Here is an 18,409-nt window from a genome sequence, read left to right on the forward strand (position 1 = left end):
GATTGAGCATCTTTTGGGTATATGCCCCAAACCAGTATAGCTGGGTCTTGTGGTATTATTCCTAGTTTTTCTGAGAAACTGCCACCCTGATTTCCAAAGTGGCTGTACACATTGCACTCTTACCACATCCTCTCCACCCTGAGCTGTTGCTTGACATACACGCTATCTTAAAAGACATGGAAGGAGGAAGACATGGATTCTCCCAGGTAGAGTCTAGAAGGTAGACACTGAAGACGTAAGGTTTCCTCAGTCCTCCTCAGAGTCCCTGGAGTAGAGAAGACAGAAGGCCATCTGGATGTTAGCCACTTCTGCTTTTGCCTTAGGCCCGGCGTCTAGTGGGATAATTTAATACGGTTTTATTTTGCAGAGTTCTAATGGTGTGTGTGGATGTTTTCCTCTTCCTTTTTTCCCTTTCTTCTTCCTCCTCCTCCTTCATTCTTGAAGCGTATAGTATGTTGTAGGAAATAACAGCATGGGTAACTACCATGTATTGAGTGCCTGCTCTGTCTAGTGCTTTAAATAGCAGATACCACAAAGGCTTTGGAGTCCTGGACTGTTATTATCACCTTTTTACAGTTGAACAAAGAGAAACTGGAAAAGTTTAAGGAATTTATTCAGAGCTATGTAATTCTTTCCACCATTTAACAGGGGTTTGGTGACCTGTGTTTTGTGCTAAGCTGAGAGAGGCAGATGCTGAGCAGAGCAGCTGTGGACACTCCCTACCCACAGCTCTCAGAGCACAGGGGAAGAAGACAGACATGCGCCACTATGTGTTAATATGTATTATACAGCTACCCTTGGGATGAAAAAAGTCTCTGAAAAAAGCATACAGGATAGAATGAAGGAGAAGCTAGTAGAGCAACCTGCTCTGACCACAGGTCAGTTAGTGGGGAGAGACACAGGGCAAAGGCAAGGTGAGGGAGAGGATGGTAGAGGCCTCGATGAGCAAGTGTATGTTGTCAGGGCAGTTAGCTTTATTACACAGGTGAAGAATCAGACAGCAAGTCTGATTTACCCTCAACACTTAAAGGTTTTGTGTCAAAGCAGACCCAGGGGCCAGAGCTGCAGCTCAATTGTAGAGTGGCTGAGAGTACCCAGAATAGAGCTGCCTTTTGCAACGTCAATGGGAGTGGGAAAGAAAGCATTACAGTGAGTCCTGTTCCTGGTTTGTGCAGGTGATGGGAAGTGGTTGTGTCAAGAGCATGTGCTGGTGTGCTAAGAGAGCACTGGAGCTGAGTGGACGGGTTCTGGAGGAAGTGACGAAGGAGGAACTGGATTTTCCAATTCTTCAAAGGTGCCTCTCACCTGCCCTTGTGTCCCAGCCACCTCCTATGGCTATAATGGAATAACACAGGATGGGAAACTTTGAAGGTTTGCTCACTGTCTAATTCTGGAGGTCAAAGGGGAACATCTGCTAAGAGTTAGTTCTAGCAGGTGAGGACTCCCTGGTCACCCAGGCCATCACACAGTGAGAGGATCACACAGGAGACAGAGTGAACTTGGCCTTTATAAAAGACTTGTTCTTCAGACAGCCAGTTGACCTCTTAATTCATGAACGGATTCATCCATCCAGATTACAGATGGTTGTGAGTCACCATGAAAGGGCTGGGAATCAAACTCGGGTCTTTAGGAAGAGTAGCCAGTGCCCTTAATCACACAGCCACCTCTCCAGCCCCAGGTCTTTAAAACCTCACAATGGGGATTGAATTTCAACACAAATTATAATGGGGGCTTCCAAACATACTTATACCAAGACATGCACAGATCTTTGGAAATTCAGACCTGAGCTCAACACTCAGTTTGTCAATCATAATTGTTTTTCACTGCTATTGTGGAACCTCCTGGGAGAAATGCATTTGGCTTCTGTTGTCTTACTAGTCAGTATCATCAGTAGCAGCAATGTCATCCACACAAGGATACAGGGACAGTTCTTCTGAGGAGATATATTGGTTACTTTTCTTTCTTTCTTTCTTTCTTTCTTTCTTTCTTTCTTTCTTTCTTTCTTTCTTTCTTTCTTTCTTCCTTCCTTCCTTCCTTCCTTCCTTCCTTCCTTCCTTCCTTTCTTCCTTCCTTTCTTTCTTACAGATTTGTTTTTTGAGTCAGGGTTTCTCTGTGTTGCTTTGGAACCTGTCCTGGAACTAGCTCTTACAGACCAGGCTGGCCTCGAACTTGTGCGCCATCACACCCGTCATTGGTTACTTTTCTTATTGTGACAGAATACCCCATAAATGTGACCCGAGGAAGGCAGGGTTTAATTTGGTGTTCAGTTTGAGGGTGCAGTCCATCATCATCATCGCAGAAATGTATGGTGGCAGGGGCTCAGCAGCTGGTCGAATTATCGCTGCAGTCAGGTCCTAGATAGAGATCCTCACCGGCCAGTGCTCAGCTCACTTTCTCCTTTTTCTTTACTCAGATTCCAGGTCACAGAGAGGTGCCACCCACATTTAGTGTGGATCTTCTCACTGCAGAGAACAGAATCCAGAACCCGTCCTCACAGTCAGCTCCGGAGGATGTCAGGCTACTGAGCAGAGTCTGCTCATCGGTTTCACAATGTCAACTGCCATGGAGCTGAGTCACTCAGATGAACTCTAGCAAAGGTCATTAGTGTTTGACTCTTACCCGCAAGACTTTCTAGATCTGCAGTTTTCAGCAAATTATTTCACTTTTTTTTTAGTTTCTTATTCATCACCTGTAAGACAGTGTTGCTAGCATCCTGCTCATCACAGGTTTGGTGGTGGCATCAGAACTGGTGCCAGTCCATGGGACACCATCATGCAGAAACTAGAAAAGGTTCCCATTCCGCAAGGAAGAGAGAAAACTTGAGGATAGTATATTATATACTTCTCCTTAATTACAATTATACAAACATAAAATCATTGTGAATAAATAATACAAATTAAATTATTAAGTATAATATGAGATACTGTTTGAATTTTTAATCACAATAATTAAAAAATCAAATCTAGAAATAATAGATATGGAACCAGCCAAAAATTTTAATAGCAGTTAATTATGAAATTTCCATAGCAACAAATAAACAAATGTTCTAATATAATTAGCCGATCATTATGTAGTAATCTCTAATTTATGTCAATTTAATACTTACTTTGTATATTATTAATGTTAAATTAATATTAGCGATTACCTAGGGATTCATATCATAATGAAAGTGTCTGTATGCTCAAAATGGTATTCTGCTGTCTCAGTAGGGTGTGGGAGATTAATGGCTGAGTGCATTAATGCTGTAGTGTATGGATATTGATAAGGGTTTTATGAAAGGATTTTATCCTATAACCAGCACAGCACTGAGGAAAGCAACTTTTGGTTTAAGAGCACAAGATGAGAGAAAGAAGGAAAGCGACGGACACAAAGTGAAGCAAGAGGAAAGATTAGAGAGAAAACTGCTGGGAGGGGCAGAAAGGGAAGTCTAAGCCATGGGGTGTGGAGACCCCAGTTACAGAGGTAGCTGTCCCATCCCGCATGCTTTCCCCAACACGTGTGTGCACCTGTACCTTAGGAACAGAGGTATTAGAATAAATGCATAATAAGCAACCAAGAGTAACCAAATTTGTTCTGAAAAGTAGTAAATACTCTGACAGATTAAATATTTCAGACTTTTGGCTCATAAGTCACTGCTACAGCTATTGAAGCACGCCACTGTGGACTGAAGCAGCCCTACACAGCACACAGATGAATGGCCTTGGCCGTGTTTCAATAAAACTTTATTAACAAAACAGGTGGCAGGCTACATGCAGCTTATGGTTCATTGTTTTATTATATTATTATATTATATACATATAATACATATACTTTTTGTATATAACATGTAGAATATATATGTGTGTATATATATATAAATATATATATTGTTTGCTGGTTATTTTGAATGTGGTTAGAGCATCAAAATCTTATAAACATAGTGTTCCTTGTGAGTCTAACTGGAAAGTGCTACAGATAAATCCTATTAAATTAGGCACTTTACTACCTCCTGCTGGAAAACTACCCTAATAAATGATAAACAGCTCATGTGTTCTTGAAATTCATAACCTTCTGACAAAAATAAAAAAAGTCTTCACGATAATAGAGAGAGCTTGTTGCAGTCCAGGTAGACCTGGTCTCCTCTGCCCCCATGTGAAGAGAATAGAGCCCATGTACAGATTATCATACACCTAGAGGTCACGGAACACTGGCTTTTATCTTAAATTATTAAGTTTATACCATAATTGAGGTGTTTTAAGATGAAAGCGCCTGGAGTCACATCCTGGTTTCCATCTCGTGGAGTACTGAATATGAATGGCCAGTGTGGATGAAGTCATTTAGAGAGAGGTGTGCAATTAAACTGAGGAGGAACTTCCTCGGTAAACTCCGTCGCCTTCCTTCCGCAGCGCTGAGCTACATGCAGCAGGTGCGGCTGTAATTGCGGGATGTGCGGTGTGTTGTTGTCAGCTGAGGTTGATTGATCGTCCTCAGGTTCGATGCTGAGAAAAGTACACATTACAGTTTGTTTCGAAGCTCGCTTTAGTCCCGCTAATGGCAACAGGCTGGGAAAGCGGCCCCGAGGCTGATTGCTAAAATGTAAAGCGCCGGTTGCCCAGTGGGCATCCTTTACCTGGATATTCAGGGGAAGGAAATGAGAATCATTTAATGCTCAGGGGTAAGTATATTTCAAGCAAAGATAAAAATAGACCTCTGCCATGTGATTGAAAATGATGTGGAAGGATAAAGATTCTGAAAAAAAAGAAAAAAACCTGGGAGATATTCTGAGACTCAGAGGCAGGTATTTAGTCAAAACGCTGGCAGGATGTTAGAGGAAGGTGGAAGCCTGGCTGAGCGTGGTGGCAAACACCCCTAAGACTTGGAAGGTGGAGGTGGGACGAACAGGAGTTCAAGGTCAGCCTCAGCCACGTGGTGAGTTTGAGGTCAGCTATTGGCACAGGAGACCTTGTCTTGAAAAAAAAAGTGTGAAAATGTGTTCAAAAGGTACCAGTCTGAAGTGGGGGCATATAAGGCTGCGGCAGAGAGAGCCGAAAGCTACAGTTGAAATTTAGGGACAATGACGTCAGAATAAGACCCAGAGAGAAATCTCAGCTGCTGAACACAACTGTGACCTTTTCATCCAGCTTGGTGGGTGGGGCATGGACTTGGAAGCACAGTCCTCATTTTCTTGCCCCTCTCTTTTTCCCCCTCCCGCCTTCCCCCCTCCCTTCCTCCTTGAAATTAAGGGCTCTCAGATGCCCCTTGAATGTGAGCAGGGCGGGGTTTCTGAACAGCATACAATGCTTGTCTTTCATCTTCTGTGACAGAGCCTTGCCTTGTTGTCCAGGTGAGTCTCATCCCTGGGCGGAAGTGATCCTCCTGCTTCAGTCTCCCACGCAGCTGAGCATGCAAACCTGCACTGCTGTATGTGACTCATGTCATTATGTCATGATTCACCAAGAAACCAATCCGTTGAATACGTAGGAGCCCTCCTGCTCTAACTGTCTGTGGAAATGCTTGAGACTGATGTGCTGTTTAAATGGGACATTAGCTATCAGTTTATCAAATACCACAGTTGTTGTGATCTGGTCCACTGGCCTAACTCATCCGTGCTGGACTCCCGGTCAGCTTTGCCCTTCAAGGCTGGATGCTGACTTTGATCTCCTCACTTGTCCATGACGGGTGGCCTCAAGTCACATGGAAGAGGTGCGGCGTTGATTATAAGCATCAAATCAATCTGAGTCAAAGCCAAAGGAGTTGGCCTAAGTTCGGGGTTGACAGGGAACTTCTTGCCTGGGTTTGCTTGTCACCTCCCCCACATTTATGCTTCTATTCTGTCATAATTAACAGTGTTGCAACCATTGCTCTGTTTCAGATGATATACTTACTCTGCATTCCTTATCTTAAAAAATAGAAATAATAATGCCAATCCTCCCATTGCCTTTAGGAAGAGCAAATAAAATTATGTTTATGAAAGCCCTTTAAAAGGATTTAAAGACAGCCTGCCCTGGCTATATGAGGTGATGGCACTACTTTTGTTGTTATTATGTTTTGGCTCTCGGAGACTGATTAGTTCAATTCTATTTTCTTGGATATGGTTTAGACTGTTGAGGTCATGAAACAAGTTATCCTTAGGTTAGAGAGGTGTTATTATAAACACAGTTCCATTAGCAGTAAAAAAAAAAATCTCATTTTTTCAAGTTAACACTTCATTAAAAAATACAATTGATTTTTAAAAAATAGAACCAGGCTACTACCATAATTTCCCCTCGCTGTTCTTGCCGGACTTCTCAATGATGACAGAGGGAAAGATAGACTAATAGATTTTTAGGCAAAGGATAAGCGATATAGCTCTGATGAAAGCAATACAGTAAATAAGGAACAAAGCAGTGGGGTCTCAACCCTGTGTGGGTTATGTGTGTGTATAAGTCTAATAGGCTTCAGAACTATAAACACAGCAAACATATATGTCCAGTGTCTGTGGGTTTTACAGCAGAAAAGATGTTTTTAGTAGGAGGGAAGTTGAGATTGAGCGGCCAATGAGATGATGAGCGACAGCCTTAACAATAGATAATTTGCTGTTGTTTGATCAGTGAGACTTCTTCTTAACAAACTTGACGAAAGATCCCATTTGTAATTAAAATGTCCAATTGTGCTGTTCTGTCTCGGCATTTGCCTCTAGTGTAATAACGTGTGTTCTCAAATAGGATTGCTTTTCTGTTGCAGAAATGAGGACATTGCTGAACACCCAACCTTCCCTGAGCAGTAAAGAGAATAGGCTTTTGTTGTTGTTGTTGTTTTTAAGGTTTGACAATAGTATTTGGCAAGCTACTTCCTTTAGCGTTTCTCATGATGACTCCATGGCATGAAGGAGTTAATTTCTATCAGAAAATGAAGAAGCTGAAATGGAAATTTCCATAATGGAAAATTAAAGGTGTGAATTCTGCTTAAAGGAGGAAGGCTGTCAGGGATTTCGTGGGAGGATTTGTGGTTGGCACCGATGTGGTGATTTTCCCTGGTTAATCAGGGTAATGTGGTGGATTATAACAGTGTTAGAAGGCCTCCAAAGGTAAAAACTGGTAGCCTCTATGTTCTGGGTATTAAAAAATAGATTGTTGTGAAATTTTACTTATAATAGAAATACAGACTTCTGACTCTTTTTAAAAGTATTATATATTTCACAGGTCGTCAGGTGGGCTAGTGAGTGAGTGTGGGTTTAATGGTGACCCTCATAGTGGCATTGGGGTCTTCCTGTCTCTCACACCACACAGCTGAGACCTGAGTGCTGGGATTTGCAATGCTTAATCTAGACAAATTATAAAAGCTGTAAAATGGGCCTGAGTAAATGTGTGCATGGCCCCATTATCCTAATGAATTTCACTGAGTTTTAGAAGAATATTCTATGGACATAGGAGTTAGGGTGAGCTATGTAGTCTGTCCTTGGAAATTCACAAAGAATGTCAGCAAATTAAAGGCTCCAGTAAGAAACATTAATGTTTTAAACTCCTCTTTCGAAAATAGTTTTAGATGAACAGACTTAGAGAAACGGCGCTCTTTAGCTTAGCTCTAAAATGAAGGTCACTACTGACATTTACATGTTAATAAATAAATAATGGAAATATTTGAGAAATTAGGAGTCTTATAAGTACATGCATAAGAAGCAAACAGTTGGAATAAAGACACCCATAACTTGAAGGCTGTAGGATGCAAGGGGTCATGTGCCTCTTCTGTAAAAACACTTTATTTTCTATAAAAACTAGTTTGCTGGGAGGATTTTTCTGAAATACATTCAGTATAACAAGTAAGAAAACTAAACAAGTGTGGAATGTTTGAAACACTGATTTGCTTAGTGACCCCTGTCTTCACTTAACAAAGCCAAGCATTGTGGGCATCTTCTAGAGTCCCCTGGGATGTGTCATCTTTTGGACTCCAACTCCCTGACACCTCTAGTAGGCACGGCTGCCATCAGTCTCAGGGACGCTGAATGGCTACCCTGATGAATACATGCCCTCACCATCTAGATGACCATTTAAAAGTGAAAATCTGGTAATTTTCTTGAACCCATTTTACGGTTGTATTTGCTTGTGAAGATCACTCTTCTTGTGATACCTACAAACTGTCTGTCATGTGATCTCGGAGCCTAGGCTCTTCTCTGCCTCATGGTCAATCTGCCCTCTTCTCCTGTTTTTGTGCCTTTTAAAGTCTCTTTTTGTTATTTAGAGAGCAGTCTTTCCTGCCACAGGGCCTTTTCACATGCTCTCCTTGCCTGCACCTTTCTCCTCTTTTCTAGGCCCTTTCTCTCTTTTTCCTTTCTACTTTCTCCTAAGTTAATACTTGCTTAGGCACATCTTCACTCAAATGATGCTCTTGCCTTGCTCTGCCACACCCCACCTCTATCAGACCATAGTTTGTTTGTTCTTTCTGCTTTTCTTCTACCATTCATCATGACTCACGATTTCATAGAGTTATTACAATTACTAGTCAGTATTTTCCACCTTTGTTTACTACTTCTCCAGCTGATGCCCAGTGAAGACCTCTCAGTAAGAATAAACGAAGAGACCTTTGCTCACTGATCAAACCAGCAAGATCAAACCTTTGGATGGGGGCTCTAAAATGAATCAAAATTGTTATTGGACTGTGACACTGATCTATATGTTTTGGTATAAACTTTGCAGATGGAGGGAAGTCGGTAGAGAGATGGGATGTAACCAATCTGGCAGCAATGAAAAATAGATTTTTTTTCTTGGTGAAATAAATAATGGTTTTCTGGTTGGGTAATTCTATGCACAGAAAGTGATTGATTAAAGTTCCCTGGAAGCATAGGCTATGCAGATAGAACAGGTGTCAACGTCTGCGCATGACTTGAATGTAGCCTTCAATCCTTTTCTCGGAGGAGGTACCCTGGATGAGTTGGAATCCTACTTCTCATCTGTGGGTGTGCTCGATCCCCAGCCCAAACAAGAACCAGGTGTTGCCTCTTAGGCAACCAATAAATAAATAAAGGAGTAAATAAGAAATAATAAGTAAAGTAAAAATAGTTTGGCTGCTCCGAATTCTGGAATTGGTGAATAAGTAAATGTTAGGAGTTTTTAGTTTCTCTTTCCATTACAAATAGTAGGATGCTCAGGAAGGCGCCTGTGCAGCACAATAGGTGCATTGCAGGCTCCATAAATCTGTGCTACGTTTGCTGAATGAAGGAGCCATGTGTTCCATTTACAGAGAAAGAACCGTTCACTTCTGCTTCATTGGTCCTTATAGTCACCTGTAGTGAGCTAAAACAGCCATATCTTTGGAGAATAAACTCCTCTTCTAGGACCTCTTAGCTCACCAGGGTTCCCTTGTCATATGCTTCTTCGGTGCCATCCAAGACTCCATATAAGACTCTGAGAAAGCTGGTAAGAAAGTATTTGTTTGACTGCACTGGACATTTTCCATTTCCCACAGATACTGGAGCGGTGTTTGGATCTGTGTATGCTGACCCGCCTTCCATTTGAGGTGTCATTTTTCATGGTCATCTTCGGGTGGTTTTTTTCTGCGCACCATTAAGAACAAACAGCTCCAGCCGGGGAGATGGCTCAGCAGTAAAGTGCTTGACTTACAAGCAGGAGGAAGTGATTTCAACCCCTGAGAACCTGGTAAAACTCCAAACCTGGGTGTGGTGGGGATGTACACTTGTAATCCCAGTGCTAGGGAGGTAGAGACAGGAGGATCCCTGGGGCTCTCTGGTCTGACAGCCTAGCCCATTCTAAGCCAATGAGAAATGCTGTCTTAAAAAAAAGAAAGGGATGGAGAGGGACGATGGCCAAGGAAGGATACTGGATGTTGTTCTCTGGCTTTCACACATACATGCAAACATGTACATACACCAACATATGTAAACACATACCTATGCATGTGAGCATATAGATGCACACATATCAACATATACCTTCATGCATGTAAACACATGCCTGCCTTCTTGTGAACACATTTGTAAAGGCAGAGAGAGAGAGAGAGAGAGAGAGATCTAAGAAATGATTTTGAGAGCATGGCCTTTAATAAAAAAAGGACACTCAACAGTAAAGCAGTTTTTCTGCTCCACACATACATCACCCCTCCGTCCCTCCTTTCCTCACATGGCAGAGGCAAACACTCCTGTGTAAACAGCACTTGCTGGAGACAGTGACTGGAAGGCATTCAGATGTAACCGACACTAATTTCCAAGATAGATTTCTAAATTATCGCCAAGATTTCCAGTCTGGCGTGTAGTTTTTTAAGTGCCCTTGACCACTGCCAAGGTTCCTCTTAATTCTGAGGAAATTCCGTTATTTTCTGTTTAGGCCCACCACCTTAATTTGTGCTTCTGTGACCCTGATTTGTATTTGAGTCTGAGTTTAAGCTCTGCTCAATTGGAAAGAATAATAAGATCCTCCACTCCTAGGAACACAAGCTAAGAAAATAGTAAGCCACGCTAAGTAAATGAACTGCATTTGCGATGGAAACACTAATATTTTGAATTTTTAAGTTAAAAGTAGTGTTAATACCTTGTGAGTTCCAAATGCCCAGATTATTTCAGATCTGAAAGAAACAGACATGAGAGAAAATGCAATTACTTAAAAGAAAGAAGGGTTCCATTAATTCGAGGAGCTCTTCAAATCTCAAATAAAATGTATTTCCCAGTTAAAAAAATATATACATATATACATATACATATATATTTAAAGGACAAGCCTATGTTACTTATCTAATGGGCTTCTTGACAATTTAAAAGGAAGCTCGGTTTGCTGTGCCATAATTTTAGATGCATTTATTCAAATGTGCCATACTTAATATGCAACTCGAAAATCTCTGGGCGCACATGAAAACAGATTTATCTGGCTCTGATATGCTCTTCTGAAGCCTGGCCATGCTTCTTAGTCGTGCTTCTCTGGCTCTCAGGGAGCTGATGAAAAATTCCCCAGGTCTTGGGATCACTTTCTATAACGCAGACTCTATTCGGAGAGTCTCGTTTGTAGTTGCGTCCTTCCAAACCCGAGGCTGATGGACATTTCATCTTTTCAGAGTGTTGCTTAGGTTCCCCATACGTCTGCCAGTTTTTACCTTAAAACAAGTACTCACTGGAGAAAAAATATGCTGAATTCAGTGATAGATTGGAATCTATGATGAAAAAATAATTCCAAATATGAGAAATATTGGCGTCTTTCAGGGATTTAGGTGACCACCAGAGTTCTAGAAGTTGAATATTTTAAGGGTAGTATGGCTTGTGTGTGTGTGTATGTGTGTGTGTGCGTGTGTGCATGTGTGTGTGTGATCTTCCATCCTAGTCTAATATTTTTAAGGGTTATTTTTTTTTTCTCCAAAATTTCAAACCCTGCAAGCATCTCATGTCTCCAGGGACCTTCCGAATGAAGGAATTTAAGTGGTCTCCCTCACAATAGTCACAGACTCTCCCTTAGTTGGAGTCTACAGGAGACCTCACTGTTTAGGACGCATTAGGATCGGCCAATCATTACACTTCTCCGTGTTGATTGTAGCTGAAGGTAATTATGTGGATTCACTCTACATGCCACATGGCAGGGGAATTTTTTCTTTTTTTTTTTAACGCTTTGAGAGGTCAAAAACTTTCCCTATTTTCCTATCTCCTGCTAATGGGGGCAGGGCTAGGGTAAGACCCTTGAGAGTACACCAAGGATCTCAGGGATTCTGCCAGATGGCACAGCAAAAGGAGAAAAGGGGGAGTCTATATAGAGCGGGTGCAGGTGTTGGGGGTCAGGGAATGTTCTTATGGCATTGGGACCTCGAAATGCACAAGTGAATGTTGAAACTCTACAGATTTATGCATGTCTTCGCTATTATGTGTTTGTTGGTTGACTCATTCCACAAGTGTATTTAGGTCTTGATGGTGTTGGATGGAGTTTGAATGGCTGACTTATGAGCCCTGGAACTTTGATTCCAGGTTAGCTAGCTCTGTTTTTAGGGATCTATCTATCTATCTATCTATCTATCTATCTATCTATCTATCTATCTATCTATCTATCTATCTATCTATCGATACTTTCTCTCTTCTCCTTACCTGCATTCCCAGGTTCAGATTTCAATAAAAAATAATAAGTGCGTTGCTCTCTCTCTCTCTCTCTCTCTCTCTCTCTCTCTCTCTCTCTCTCTCTCTCTCTTTCTTTCTTCTTTCTTTTTAAATTGAGAATGATGTTTAAAACAAGGCCATTATTGTGTGTATGTGTTGAAATTTTGAGATCTAAGAATGTTTCCATTGGCAAAAGCCCCTTGTCTCTTTTCTTCCTTGTTTCCTTGTTCTTCTCTTTAGTGACACTCCTTTTTGTGTGCGACTTATCACTCCTTTGCCCATGTCACTTCTTGGATTTGCATTATTTCCCCAGTAAACTAAATATAAATGCTTGGAGGATCCCCACCCGCAAGTTCTGAAACTCTCTTCCATGGCTTCATGGTATTTCATGCTTCCTCTCTGGCAGCTTTTTTGGGCCTTTTTCCTTTTGCCTCTCATTTGCTCTTCTGTGCTCAGTGACATCACTATTTTGCAGATGACACTACTTCTTTTCAAGTTGCTCAGCGTCTCCTCTCTCTCCTCTCAGTTTTTCTCTCTTCATCTCAATATCCTTCCCCTCTCTGATCTATTCCCTGCTCCCTCTCCTGTTTTCTTCCATGGTTTCCAACACACCCTGCTTTGTCCTTCTTTAGTGAATTCTTTCATCCTTTCCTCAGGTCTTTTATTCTAGCTACTGTAAGTAGAAGAAAGACTCGCAGTGTTTAAAGCGTTGCTGAAAAAGGAATATACCTTCTCGCCCAGCCTCCCTAAGCAACAGTGAGGGCCTGTTGGCTTTCAGCCCCTAATCTGCCAGCCTGGAATGAGCAGCAAGGCTGGAATGCCATGACCGGCCCCCACTCCCATTGTAGGCGCACCCTTCCATCAGAGAGACTCGCAGGTGTCTATCCTCATCTCAAAAACAAAGTGACAACCGTTTTAGTAACCTTTTTTAATTTTTCAAAGTTCTTAGGCCTTACTTTTCTTCTTGCAAGTTGAATGAGGAAGTATGATGCTCTCCAATGGGTGAACGGTACTCCCATGGTAGGGTGAGCACCAGGGTTTCCTAAGACCTCCCAGCGCCGCAGCCAAATGATGCCTGGATAAGACCTGCATTTGGAGGCCATTGGCCTCTCTGCCTCCGGAGTCTGACTGGCAGTGGTCCCTGCTCTAAGGTGTCTCTTTTCTCTTCTTTTTTTTTCCTTTTCTAGGAAAATATGAACAGATCTGTGAGTGAGGGTGTTCATTTGTTTGTGCATCATGTGGTTTGGGAAGCATCACTTAGACTAGCTTGCTCACTTAATTCAATTCTTGATTCTTTGGCTGTTAAATTAAGATCATTAACTCTAAAAATCCTCCTAGGAAATGGTGGGATCCATTGTTTCTATATTGAGCATGGAAATGTTTATTGTTGAAATTTAAAAAAGGAATGCATCACTCTTACTGCTTTTAAATGCGGGATTCTTTTCTACTTTCCATCCTTATTTTTCTTTTCCTTATTTGATAAATAATTTTCTGCAATCACATTTTTGGAAACAGAGTATTGCAAACAACAGGGATTTCTTCTCTAGGTTTTATCCTGAAACAGCATAGATTTTAAATATGTAAGAATTGGAATAGAATAATACAAACTTAAAGGGTTCTAGAAGGTTCAAGACCTGCTTTGAACTTGGAAGCCGGAAGATGACATATAACAGCCTAAGGGAAGCAGTGGCCTAGTTTCAGTTTTAAAGAGGGGAATGCATGAGTGAGAAATTGAACAGATAGAAAAATGTAAGATACCAATTCTTGGCAATGATGTAAATCATGTCAATCCTGGTTGTCTCTAGAGAAAGAGGAAGAAGAAAGACTGCCTAGTAAAAGTGGTTTTGCTCTGTAGAATATTCCAGACACAATGCCCACATTGGGGAGAAGCAATACATGTGGTCCTTTATGTTCAGAAGGGGAAAGCCTTGAAAACATGTTCCAGATCCAAATGCACCGAATGGTTGGGAACGGGCACTCAGGAAGTTTCCTTTCTACTCAGACGTTCCCGTTAGATGGTGACAGAGGAGGAACAGAGAAGCCCTAGGGTGCCTATCTTCCTGGTCCTGTCAGAAGACCCTGAAAGTGACGCTCCTAAGTCCCTGTTCCTCAGTGTTCCATCAGGTGCTACTAAGAGCCACTCAAACCAATCTGACTTCTGGCCTGCAAGCATGGTGATAGGATGGCTTTGGACTTGAAACCCCTTGGTCCTTGAAGTCTTACGGCATGCTTGCATGCTTCTCACCACTTCTGCTGTCTCATGCATTCCAGATGTGCAGCCAGCTCATTTCTTGTCTTCCTCTGTGGCTGTCCTTTTTCTCAGGCCTTAGCCTGTGTTTGTTCCTGTGTGTTTGCACTAGTGATCTAACCTTGACATGTGATAACTCTCAGGAGCTGGGCTGTAGGTTCTCAGGTGTTCCCATATTCAGGTGGTTGCCAATTTATGATAACTGGTGATGTTTCTCATCACTGAGATAAAATACCAGGCAGGAACAACTTCATGGAGGAAGAGTTTTAGGCCACCACAGCCAGGAAGGCAGAGCAGTGTTAATGGCAATTGGAGTATATGACATGAAGGCTGGACCAGGAAACATAAAGCCAAACCAGAACCCAAGGTTGGTGTGAGCAGCTGCAGGCCCACTAGTGGCCTATGTGTGCTGTCTAGGATTCGTGTGCTAAAGGATGCATAACCTTCCAAGACAGCACTCTAGCATGGAGTGCTTAGAGCGTGAGGCTCTGTGAGGCGTTCCAGATAAGTTTTCAGCTTCATGATGGTACAAAAATGATGTGAATTCAGCAGAAATCGCCCTTTGAATTATACGGTTTGCTCTTTTCCTGGGTTCGCTTATGCAGCACGATATTCTCTCACCATGTGGGGATAGCAGTATGCAGTCTGGCGTTCCTCACTTTGCGGGGTATCTCACAGCCGATCTCCTAAGAATACAGAGGGATGACTGTGTTGGTGGCACATTAGAATGGAGGCGGTGCAAACGATGTTCAGCAGAGGAGGATACAGAGTCCTCGATGCTGGCACTTCCCTCCGTAGAGGCACGGTGTTTATGTCCTCTGACAGTGGGTATAAGAGAAAGTGGAGGACCCGTCAGCATTTCACCCATCAGGGACCTCTTCAAATCTGTTCTTTTCCCTTCAATACATAGGGTAGCTCATGTTTTTTTTTCCCATCCCTTCCATCTTTCCTTTTTTTACTCATGAAATTTCATTTTTCCCTTTCTGTCCCATGCTTGACACACATAGTTTTTTTTTTTTCTCTTGAAGGCATGGGGGTACGGGGGCTGGGTGGGCAGCATTTCTCTACTCCAGCTCATGCAGAGAGCATCTCATTCCAACCTAAGATCCATTTCAGTTTACAACTGAGCGTTGAGAAGAGGAAACATCAGAAATGTCAGATTCATCTAAGCCACTGAGTTGACAGATTGTTGAGTCTCTGCGAAGCCAATGCCTTGTAGAATTTGTAGCCTCAGTTGACTCTTCCTTTATTTGACATTTATACCTCTTTTACTCTGCAAAATTATTGACACATTTATGTTATCGACATCATCAGAGACATTGGCCTGGCATAAATTACATTGATAATACTATCAATAACTGTTTTTGAAAAGGTGTTTCATCTTTGAGTGACAATTTTTTGCGATTGTGAAGATACGCATATCTTAACACACCCCGGAGGAAATTACTCAATCACAATACATGCATTATATACCAAGTATAAGTTAGTGCATTAATTGTATCTGCTAATAGATAAAATATATAGAACTTACTAGTAATTATTGCTATGTATTATATATTATAACACCTTATAGTTTAAAAAGTATAATGTTATTTATGTTCTATATAAAATAGCATTCAATTTTTATTTCGTTGAAACTAATTATTCTCTCACATACAACATCTGTCTCTGTTTAACCAACTGATTAAGGTTTGTTGCTGAGAATAAGAGGGGAATGAAAAATGAAAATGCAGTTTTTTAATGTGTGTTTAGCTGGTTTAGTTCATTGGTCTAGAATTTACTATGTGGCTAGAAGTAATCATTGTATAATAGAAACCTCCAGAACTGTATGCTTGCCTTAGATAGAGTTCTCTGTTTAGGAAAAGGATCACAGAGATTCATGTAGTTAAATTCATGACCTATAGGAACACAACTTCACAAACTCATGGCCAGTGTGCTTGATATGATGACATTGAGCACACTGCAAGGATGGCCCTAAGAGGTGAAAGGTAGAGGCAGGCTTGGGGAGATGTAAATAACATTCGTTTGCTGAAAACATGCTGAGTCCAGCCTATCTGATGGTGGGTACCTGGCTGAGTGCGTTTGGAGAGGAGATGATACAGCTAGGTGGAGCCCCTTCACAGAAGCAGAATGAAGCTTTGAAAAACACATAGGAGCCCATTTTGCTCAACAGTGCCCCACCAGAAACAGTGTTTCTGGGTTTTTGTGCGGATATTCTGTAGGAGCAGGCTTTCTCTCTGGGAAAACTCCAAGGAGGCTAGAGTCAAGGAGGAGGAGAAACAACTCAGGTCATTTAATTGCAAGAACAAACGCTTATGTGCTGACTGAGCTGCAGGGGTTACTTTGTTTGCTGGCTGATTCTGGTTAGTTCAGGACTAAGCTCTCAGTCTCCCCCGCTTGTACTCCCTGTGTGTCCTCAGTTGCTCATTTGCAGAAACACCCATGACCTCAGCACATTTATCTCCTGGTTTATTTTCTTGTCTCAGGTCCAGTTCATACCAGACACGATTACACCATCCTTTTCCTTGGATGTTTTCCCATCATCACAAACTCCGCAGGGCAGGCCAGCCTGTTGCCCATGAACCAGCTTGGTCCTGTCTAATACCTTCTCTCTATAGTGATGACACATTTCCAGTCAGGAAGGGTCAGTCACCGTTGGCTCACCTGCCTCATACAAGCCATCCAATTCCTTATGCTCCCCAGTTTTTTTTCTTTCATTTTTATGGTTAATCCTCCCATTCCTCACTTACACCTTAGCCTCAGCTATGGAATTGCTACATTCCCCACCACACACTGCCTGACACACAGATGCCAGGACATTTTCCAGACACTTCAAAAAATCACGTTGAAAAGGTTTTAGGGAACTTTTGTTGGCAATGGAATAAAGACTGAGGAAGACCACACAGCTAGCTAGGGCTAGAACCCAGGGCTTTTGTAACTTTAACTTCCAGTTCTTTTTGACTGAGGATAATGTACCTGATGAGTTCACCCACAGGAATGTATTGTTTCTCCTATTTTATTCCTGTACACCTTAGCCTTTCATGTTGTCTTAATCCGTAAACTCTCTGTTTCTTCTGGAAGAAAGAGAGGTTATAAAACTTACATAAATAGAAACAAATGTTGGGAGACATGAAACAATGCTGTATAGCTACCAAAACTCAGTATAGCTAGAGCATAACCACACCAAATAAACAGAAATCAGTTGTCTGTAGAGATGACTTGTGCCAAAAGGCTGTGAGTCATCTAGAGATGAATTGTGCCACTGGGTACCAAGCTAGGTGGTTTCTGACTTGGCATTCTCTCTCCATTGACTCTACATCCAGTGGATCATTTGTACCTTGCTGGGTTAGAGGTGGCTTTGTACTGAGTCCTGGCTCAGGCCATGCTGTGATTCAAGATTATGCAGGTGGTTTAATATGCAGTGTTGCTCAAGAGTAGAATACCACGTATGGGAGGAATGTTAACCAAATCCCATTTTAACAACATCCCTGCTAGGGATGAGAGAATCCAACAGGATTTGTTTATAAAGGCATAACTTGGCCCTAAGCATCCTCTCACAGCGTGGGTCTTTAGTTGTCTTTGAGGCTGGTAGCAGAACTGGCCAACAAACACATAGGGCTTTGGGACAGAACCGGTTCACACTCATGAGTTCCCAGACACTTAGGAAAGCAAGGTTTGACTCAAAAGTTTTAGCAGACTGCTGTCCTGGGATCACTGTCAGGGCAAGCTGTGTATTCTAACTTGGACACCATCTTTGTCTCAGCAATTGGTGAACTCCTTATGTCTTGAAGTTATAACAAATGAGGAATTGGTCCAGTATACGAAGCCCTTATTTGGCAATTTTCATCTTCATTGCTCTTTCTAAATGTTAACTAATTAATCTGCTTGACAGTGTACCATTAACAGTTGTATACAATTTATGTCCATAAACTTTATATCCTTTTTATTACTTTGATATTTAATTTCTGGGGTTCCCCCCCATGTTCTGCCATGGCCAAGTTAAGCAAAGTTCTTTGGTGACACAGGGCAGTGCCACCACATCTGGGAGTCTTCACAGTGAGGAATGCCAAGCAAGGACCTAAGATTAGGCTTCAGGAGAAAGGAAAGAGACCCACCCTGGCTTC

Source organism: Microtus pennsylvanicus, chromosome 1 (assembly GCF_037038515.1).
Source record: "Microtus pennsylvanicus isolate mMicPen1 chromosome 1, mMicPen1.hap1, whole genome shotgun sequence".
NCBI classification, from domain to species: domain Eukaryota; kingdom Metazoa; phylum Chordata; class Mammalia; order Rodentia; family Cricetidae; genus Microtus; species Microtus pennsylvanicus.